Below are 9,389 nucleotides of genomic sequence, written 5' to 3'. Positions count from 1 at the left end.
AAGCTTAGAGTGGAAGTCCAAACCTTCAGACAGAAGGATGGAGAATCCCTCTATGAAGCTTGGGAAAGATACAAACAATTAATCAGAAAATGTCCTTCAGACATGCTTTCTGAATGGAGCATCATAGGTATTTTCTATGATGGTCTCTCTGAACTATCCAAGATGTCTTTGGATAGCTCTGCTGGAGGATCTCTTCATCTGAAGAAGATGCCTACAGAAGCTCAAGAGCTCATTGAAATGGTTGCAAATAACCAATTCATGTACACTTCTGAAAGGAATCCTGTGAACAATGGGACAAGTCAGAAGAAAGGAGCTCTTGAGATTGATACTCTGAATGCCATATTGGCTCAGAACAAAATATTGACTCAACAAGTCAATTTAATTTCTCAAAGTCTGTCTGGAATGCAAAATGCACCGAGCAGTACTAAGGATGCTTCATCTGAAGAAGAAGCTTATGATCCTGAGAACCCTTCAATGGAAGAGGTGAATTACTTAGGAGAACCCTATGGAAACACCTATAATTCTTCATGGAGAAATCACCCAAATTTCTCATGGAAGAATCAAGAGAGACCTCAACAAGGTTTCAACAACAGTAATGGTGGAAGAAACAGGTTTAGCAATGGCAAGCCTTTTCCATCATCTTCTCAGCAACAGACAGAGAGTTCTAAGCAGAATACCTCTGACCTAGCAACCATGGTCTCTGATCTAATCAAAACCACTCAAAGTTTCATGACTGAAACAAGGTCCTCCATTAGGAACTTGGAGGCACAAGTGGGACAGCTGAGCAAGAAAGTTACTGAACTCCCTCCTAGTACTCTTCCAAGCAATACAGAAGAAAACCCAAAAGGAGAGTGCAAGGCCATAAACATGGCCGAATTTGGAGAGGAAGGGGAGGAAGTGTATGCCACTGAGGAAGACCTCAATGGGCGTGCACTAGCCTCCACAGAATTCCCTAATGAGGAACCATGGGAATCTGAGGCTCAAAATGAGACCATAGAGATTCCATTGGACTTACTTCTGCCATTCATGAGCTCTGATGAGTATTCTTCCTATGAAGAGGACGAGTATGTCACTGAAGAGCAAGTTGCTAAATACCTTGGAGCAATCATGAAGCTAAATGACAAGTTATTTGGAAATGAGACTTGGGAGGATGAACCTCCTTTGCTCACCAAAGAACTGGATGACTTGTCTAGGCAGAAATTACCTCAAAAGAGACAAGATCCTGGGAAGTTTTCAATACCTTGTACCATAGGCACCATGACCTTCAAGAAGGCTCTGTGTGACTTAGGGTCAAGTGTAAACCTCATGCCTCTCTCTGTAATGAAGAAGCTAGGGATCTTTGAGGTACAAGCTGCAAGAATCTCACTAGAGATGGCAGACAATTCAAAGAAACAAGCTTATGGACTTGTAGAGGATGTTCTGGTGAAGATTGAAGACCATTACATCCCTGCTGATTTCATAGTCCTAGAGACTGGGAAGTGCATGGATGAATCTATCATCCTTGGCAGACCCTTCCTAGCCACAGCAAAGGCTGTGATTGATGTTGATGGAGGTGAACTGATCATTCAAGTGAATGAAAAATCCTATGTGTTTAAGACTCAAGGATATCCCTCTGTCACCATGGAGAGGAAGCATGAAGAGCTTCTCTCAATTCAGAGTCAAACAGAGCCCCCACAGTCAAACTCTAAGTTTGGTGTTGGGAGGCCACAACCAAACTCTAAGTTTGGTGTTGAACCCCCACATTCAAACTCTAAGTTTGGTGTTGGGAGGTTCCAACATTGCTCTGAGTATCTGTGAGGCTCCATGAGAGCCCTCTGTCAAGCTACTGACATTAAAGAAGCGCTTGTTGGGAGGCAACCCAATGTTATATTTAATCTATTTCCCTTTATTATTTTATGTTTTTTGTAGGTTGATGATCATAAGAAGTCACAAAATCAATTGAAAAAGCAAAAACAGAATGAAAAACAGGAAGAAAAACAGCACACCCTGGAGGAAGAACCCACTGCCGTTTAAACGCCAGTGAGGCTAGCAGTTGGGCGTTTAACGCCCAGTCTGGTACCATTCTGGGCGTTTAACGCCAGAAAGGGGCACCAGACTGGCGTTAAATGCCAGGAAAGGGCAAGAACCTGGCGTTAAACGCTAGAAATGGGCACCAGCCCGGCGTTTAACGCCAGAATTGGCTCAAAACGTGATTTTGAATGCCATTTGGTGCAGGGATGACTTTTCCTTGACACCACAGGATCTGTGGACCCCACAGGATCCCCACCAACCCCACCACTCTCTCTTCTTCTTCACCCATTCACCAATCACCTCAACACCTCTCTCCCAAAAACCCCCCACCTATCAAATCCCACTATCATCTTCACTCCTTCATCTTCACACACCCTAAACACTACTTCTTCCTCTTTTGGCCGAACCACAAAGCCATCTCCCTCTCCTCCATTTCTTCTTCTTCTACTCTCTTCTTTCTTCTTTTGCTCGAGGACGAGCAAACCTTTTAAGTTTGGTGTGGTAAAAAGCGTTGCTTTTCGTTTTTTCCATAACCATTTATGGCATCCAAGGCCGGAGAAACCTCTAGAAAGAGGAAAGGGAAGGCAAAAGCTTTCACCTCCGAGTCATGGGAGATGGAGAGATTCATCTCAAGGGTGCATCAAGACCACTTCTATGAAGTTGTGGCCTTGAAGAGGGTGATCCCTGAGATCCCTTTTCAAACTCAAAAAGGGTCAACTTTGATCAAAGGTTGGACCAAGTCCTCATAAACATTTGTGAAGAGGGCGCTCAATGGAAGAGAAACTCAAGAGGGAAGCCGGTTCAATTGAGAAGGCATGACCTCAAGCCCATCACTAAGAAAAGGATGGAGCAAACAAGAGACCCCTCTCATCATGAGATCCCTGAGATGCCTCAAGGGATGCACTTTCCTCCACAAAACTATTGGGAGCAAATCAACACCTCCCTAGGAGAATTGAGTTCCAACATGGGACAACTAAGGGTGGAGCACCAAGAACATTCCATCCTCCTCCATGAAATTAGAGAAGATCAAAGAATCATGAGAGAGGAGCAACAAAGGCAAGGAAGAGACATTGAGGAGCTCAAGCACTCCATAAGACCTTCAAGAGGAAGAACAAGCCGCCATCACTGAGGTGGACCCGTTCTTTAATCTCCTTGTTCTTTATTTTCCTGTTTTTCAAAATTTTCATGCTTATGTTTGGCTATGTTTGTGTCTTATGATCATTAGTGTCTTAGTGTCTATGCCTTAAAGTTATGAATGTCCTATGAATCCATCACCTTTCTTAAAAGAAAACTGTTTTTATTACAAAAGAACAAGAAGTACAGGATTTCGAATTCATCTTTAAAACTAGCTTAATTAGTTTGATGTGGTGACAATACTTTTTGTTTTTTGAATGTATGCTTGAACAGTGCATATGTCTTTTGAATTTGTTGTTCATGAATGTTAAAATTGTTGGCTCTTGAAAGAATGATGAAAAAGGAGACATGTTACTGAGGATCTGAAAAATCATAAACATGATTCTTGAAGCAAGAAAAAGCAGTGAATACAAAAAAAAACAAAAAAAAAGAGAAAAAGAAGGAGAAAACGAAAAAAAAGGGAGGAGAAAGAGAAAAAAAAAGAAAAATAAAGAAATAAAGTTGTGATCCAAGGCAAAAAGAGTGTGCTTAAGAACCCTGGACACCTCTATTTGGGGACTCTAGCAAAGCTGAGTCACAATCTAAAAAGGTTCACCCAATTATGTGTCTGTGGCATGTATGTATCCGGTGGTAATACTGGAAGACAGAGTGCTTTGGGCCACGGCCAAGACTCAATAAGTAGCTGTGTTCAAGAATCATCATACTTAACTAGGAGAATCAATAACACTATCTGGATTCTGAGTTCCTAAAGAAGCCAATCATTCTGAATTTCAAAGGATAAAGTGAGATGCCAAAACTGTTCGGAGGCAAAAAGTCACTAGTCCCGCTCATCTAATTTGGAGCTAAGTTTCATTGATAATTTGGAGTCTATAGTATATTCTCTTCTTTTTATCTTATTTGATTTTTAGTTGCTTGAGGACAAGCAACAATTTAAGTTTGGTGTTGTGATGAGCGGATAATTTATACCCTTTTTGGCATTGTTTTTAGTATGTTTTTAGTAGTTTTAGTTGAGTTCTTAGTATATTTTCATTAGTTTTTAGTTAAAATTCACTTTTCTGGACTTTACTATGAGTTTGTGTGTTTTTCTGTGATTTCAGGTATTTTCTGGCTGAAATTAAGGGATCTGAGCAAAAATCTGATTTAGAGATTGAAAAGGACTGCAGATGCTGTTGGATTCTGACCTCCCTGTACTCGAAGTGGATTTTCTGGAGCTACAGAAGCCCAATTGGCGCGCTCTCAACGGCATTGGAAAGTAGACATCCTGGGCTTTCCAGCAATATATGATAGTCCATACTTTGCTCAAGATTTGATGGCCCAAACCGGCGTTCAAAGTTACCTTCAGAATTTCCAGCGTTAAACGCCGGAACTGGCACCAAAATGGGAGTTAAACGCCCAAACTGGCATAAAAGCTGGCGTTTAACTCCAAGGAGAGTCTCTACACGAAAATGCTTCATTGCTCAGCCCAAGCACACACCAAGTGGGCCCAGAAGTGGATTTTTATGTCATTTACTCATCTCTGTACACCCTAGGCTACTAGTTTTCTATAAGTAGGACCTTTTACTATTGTATTTTCATCTTTGGATTATTTTAGATCCTTTGATCATCTTCGGACATCTAGTTCTTAGATCAGATCTTGGTTCTTCTGGTTCCCTCTCTGGGGCCGAAACCAATGATCACTTTTGTTCTTATGTATTTTCAACGGTGGAGTTTCTACACACCATAGATTAAGGTGTGGAGCTCTGCTGTACCTCGAGTATTAATGCAATTACTATTGTTCTTCTATTCAATTCCGCTTGTTCTTATTCCAAGATATTCATTCACACTCAAGAACTTGATGAATGTGATGATTATGTGACGCTCATCATCATTCTCACTTATGAACAAGTGACTGACAACCACTTCTGTTCTACAAGCAAACAAGGCTCTAATGTTTATCTCTTGGATTCTTTAACCGGAATCTTCGTGGTATAGGCGAGAACTGATGGCGGCATTCAAGAGAATTCGGAAGGTCTAACCTTGTCTGTGGTATTCTGAGTAGGATTCAATGATTGAATGACTGTAACGTGCTTCAAACTCCTAGCAGGCGGGGCGTTAGTGACAGACGCAAAAGAATCAATGGATTCTATTCCGGCCTGACCGAGAACCGACAGCTGATTAGCCATATGTTGTGACAGAGCATAGGAACATTTTCACTGAGAGGATGGGAGGTAGCCACTGACAACGGTGAAACCCTTGCATAAGCTTGCCATGGAAAGGAGTAAGAAGGATTGGATGAAGGCAGTAGGAAAGCAGAGAGACGGAAGGGAAGGCATCTTCATTCGCTTATCTGAAGCTCTCACCAATGATATACATAAGTATCTCTATCTTTATCTTTATGTTTTATTCATTCATCATCTATACCCAATTGAGTCTGCCTGACTAAGATTTACAAGGTGACCATAGCTTGCTTCATAGCAACAATCTCCGTGGGATCGACCCTTACTCGCATAAGGTTTATTACTTGGACGACCCAGTGCACTTGCTGGTTAGTTGTGCGAAGTTGTAGTGATCACAATTTCGTGCACCAGATGAAAAATACTAGGCACAGCTACCGTAGGGCTAATAATCTGTCGGTTCTCACTTGTGTCGGAATAAGATCCATTGATCCTTTTGCACACTGTCACTGCGCCCAACATTCGCGAGTTTGAAGCTCCTCACAGTCATCCCTTCCCAGATCCTACTCGGAATACCACAGACAAAGTTTAGACTTTTCGGATCTCAGGAATGCTGTCTATTGGTTCTAGCCTATACCACGAAGATCCTAATCACAGGGTCGGATGCTCTGTTGTTAGGAGAGATGATGCAAATCCATGGATCAGAGACCTAAGAGAGTATACTCTGGCTGGCGTCCAATGACTACGTTGAACATCATGTAGACCGCTTTGTGGTTGTCAGGCACGCAGATCTTGGCTAAGTGAGTACTGAAGATAGTGGGTGATTGTCACGGGTCACCCCTTCAGTCTGACTTAACTGAATTAAGTACAAGAGTATATCTTGGAGATGAAGTATGCGTGAATTGAAGGAAAAATAATAGTACTTGCATTAATTCATGAGGAACAGCAGAGCTCCTCACCTTAATCTATGGGGTGTAGAAAATCCACCATTGAAAATACATAAGAACAAAAGGTCTAGGCATGGCCGAATGGCCAGCCTCCCAAGTGGCATAAGAATTCCAAAACAGGGGAAGAAGACCCCCAATACAATAGTAAAAAGTGCTATTTATACTAAACTAGTTACTAGGGTTTACAGAAAATGAGTAGATAGTGTAGAAATCCACTTTCGGGGCCCACTTGGTGTGTGTTTGGGCTGAACTTTGAAGATTTTATGTGCATAGGCCATCCTTGGAATTAAACGCCAGCTTGGGTGCCAGTTTGGGCATTTAACTCCAATTTTGGTGCCAGTTCTGGCGTTTTACGCCAGAAAAGGGTCTCTAATGGGCGTTTCGACGCCAGTTTGAGCCATCAAATCTCGGGCAAAGTATAAACTATTATACATCGCTAGAAAGCCCAAGATGTCTACTTTCCAACACAATTGAAAGTGCGCCAATTGAGCTTCTGTAGCTCCAGAAAATCCACTTCTAGTTCAGGGAGGTCAGAATCCAACAGCATCTGCAGTCCTTTCTCAGCCTCTGAATCAGATTTTTGCTCAGGTCCCTCAATTTCAGCCAGAAAATACTTGAAATCACAGAAAAATACACAAACTCATAGTAAAGTCCAGAAATGTGAATTTTGCATAAAAACTAATAAAAATATACTAAAAAGTAACTAAAACATACTAAAAACTACCTAAAAATAATGCCAAAAAGCGTATAAATTATCCGCTCATCACGTACTCCTGAGGTTCAGCCTCCTTGGTGAAGACTACTGTCTCACCTTCTTTTAAGGCCTCCTTCCCAGAGAAGAGTGTTAGGGTGTCTCTGCAGTTTCTGAGGAAGGTTCCTTTGAATGACTACATTGCACTCCTTAGTAAGAGCTACTGTGTCTATCTCTCTCCAATCCTTCTTATGACTCAAGATGTCCTTCATGAACTTAGCATAAGAAGGTATCTGTTCAAGAGCTTCTATAAAAGAGATCTTGATCTCTAATATTCTGAGATACTCCGCAAAGCGGGAAAATAGTTTATCCCTTTCCTCTTGATAGAGTTTCTGAGGAAATGGTATCTTAGCCTTATAATCATCAACCTTGGTTGATGGAGGCCAAATGCCATGTGTGCTGGAATGAGGGTTACTGATGAGCGGATAATTTGTACGCTTTTTGGCATTGTTTTTAGTATGTTTTTAGTAGTTTTAGTTGAGTTCTTAGTATATTTTTATTAGTTTTTAGCTAAAATTCACTTTTCTGGACTTTACTATGAGTTTGTGTGTTTTTTTGTGATTTCAGGTATTTTCTGGCTGAAATTGAGGGACCTGAGCAAAAATCTGATCCAGAGACTAAAAAGGACTGCAGATGCTGTTGGATTCTGACCTCCCTGCACTCGAAGTGGATTTTCTGGAGCTACAGAAGCCCAATTGGCGCGCTCTCAACGGCGTTGGAAAGTAGACATCCTGGGCTTTCCAGCAATATATGATAGTCCATACTTGTCCCAAGATTTGATGGCCCAAACCGGCGTTCAAAGTCACCCTCAGGAATTCCAGCGTTAAACGCCGGAACTGGCACCTAAATGGGAGTTAAACGCCCAAACTGGCATAAAAGCTGGCGTTTAACTCCAAGAAGAGTCTCTACACGAAAAATGCTTCATTGCTCAGCCCAAGCACACACCAAGTGGGCCCGGAAGTGGATTTTTATGTCATTTACTCATCTTTGTAATCCTTAGGCTACTAGTTTTCTATAAGTAGGACCTTTTACTATTGTATTTTCATCTTTTGATCACTTGAGATCTCTAGATCATCTTTGGACATCTAGTTCTTAGATCATTTGGGAGGCTGGCCTCACGGCCATGCCTAAACCTTGTTCTTATGTATTTTCAACGGTGGAGTTTCTACACACCATAGATTAAGGTGTGGAGCTCTGCTGTACCTCGAGTATTAATGCAATTACTATTGTTCTTCTATTCAATTCCGCTTGTTCTTTGTCCAAGATATCACTTGTTCTTCAACTTGATGAATGTGATGAGCCGTGACACTCATCATCATTCTCACTCATGAACAAGGTGACTGACAACCACTCTTGTTCTACAAGCATATGAGGCTTAGTGAATATCTCTTGGATTCCTGATAACACGATGCATGGTTGATCGCCTGACAACCGAGTGCTCGCCTGACAAACGAGCCAGCCATTCCGTGAGATCAGAGTCTTCGTGGTATAGGCGAGAACTGATGGCGGCATTCAAGAGAATCCGGAAGGTCTAACCTTGTCTGTGGTATTCTGAGTAGGATTCAATGATTGAATGACTGTGACGTGCTTCAAACTCCTAGCAGGCGGGGCGTTAGTGACAGACGCAAAAGGATCGATGGATTTTATTCCGGCCTGACCGAGAACCAATAGCTGATTAGCCATATGCTGTGACAGAGCATGGGAACATTTTCACTGAGAGGATGGGAGGTAGCCACTGACAACGGTGAAACCCTACATGAGCTTGCCATGGAAAGGAGTAAGAAGGATTGGATGAAGACAGTAGGAAAGCAGAGAGACGGAAGGGAAGGCATCTTCATTCGCTTATCTGAAGCTCTCACCAATGATATACATAAGTATCTCTATCTTTATCTTTATGCTTTATTCGCTTATCACTATACCCATTTGAGTCTGCCTGACTGAGATTTACAAGGTGACCATAGCTTGCTTCATACCAACAATCTCCGTGGGATCGACCCTTACTCACGTAAGGTATTACTTGGACGACCCAGTGCACTTGCTGGTTAGTTGTGCGAAGTTGTAGTGATCACAATTTCGCGCCACCAAGTTTTTGGCGCCGTTGCCGGGGATTGTTTTGTGTATGGACAACTGACGGTTCATCTTGTTGCTTAGATTAGGTATTTTTTTTCAGAGTTCTTAAGAATGAATTCTAGTGTTTCAAGGTGATGTTCTTATCATCACCAAAGCTGATTGATCCTCATCAATTTAGCTCTTGAATGTAATGTCCTGCTGAAGCTTGGCTAGCTATGTCTAATTCCTTTAGACTAAAGCTTTAGACTAACATTGCATGATTCCTGGAATTCTCATTAAGAATTTTGATATCTTTATTTCCCTTTTCACCTAATTTTCGAAAAA

General features: G+C 41.7%; 1 non-coding gene across 1 annotated transcript; it reads right to left on the bottom strand.

Moving 5' to 3' along the window:
- On the bottom strand, nucleotides 1-108 carry LOC130958350 (small nucleolar RNA R71). Its single transcript, XR_009077477.1, has one exon. It is a non-coding gene; the product is annotated as a small nucleolar RNA R71 (small nucleolar RNA).
- Between the last annotated feature and the right edge of the window lie 9,281 nt (nucleotides 109-9,389).

Source organism: Arachis stenosperma, chromosome 10 (genome assembly GCF_014773155.1).
Source record: "Arachis stenosperma cultivar V10309 chromosome 10, arast.V10309.gnm1.PFL2, whole genome shotgun sequence".
Taxonomy (NCBI): Eukaryota; Viridiplantae; Streptophyta; class Magnoliopsida; order Fabales; family Fabaceae; genus Arachis; species Arachis stenosperma.
Note: the sequence above shows the minus strand (reverse complement) of the source record. Positions and strands in the feature narration are given on the sequence as shown.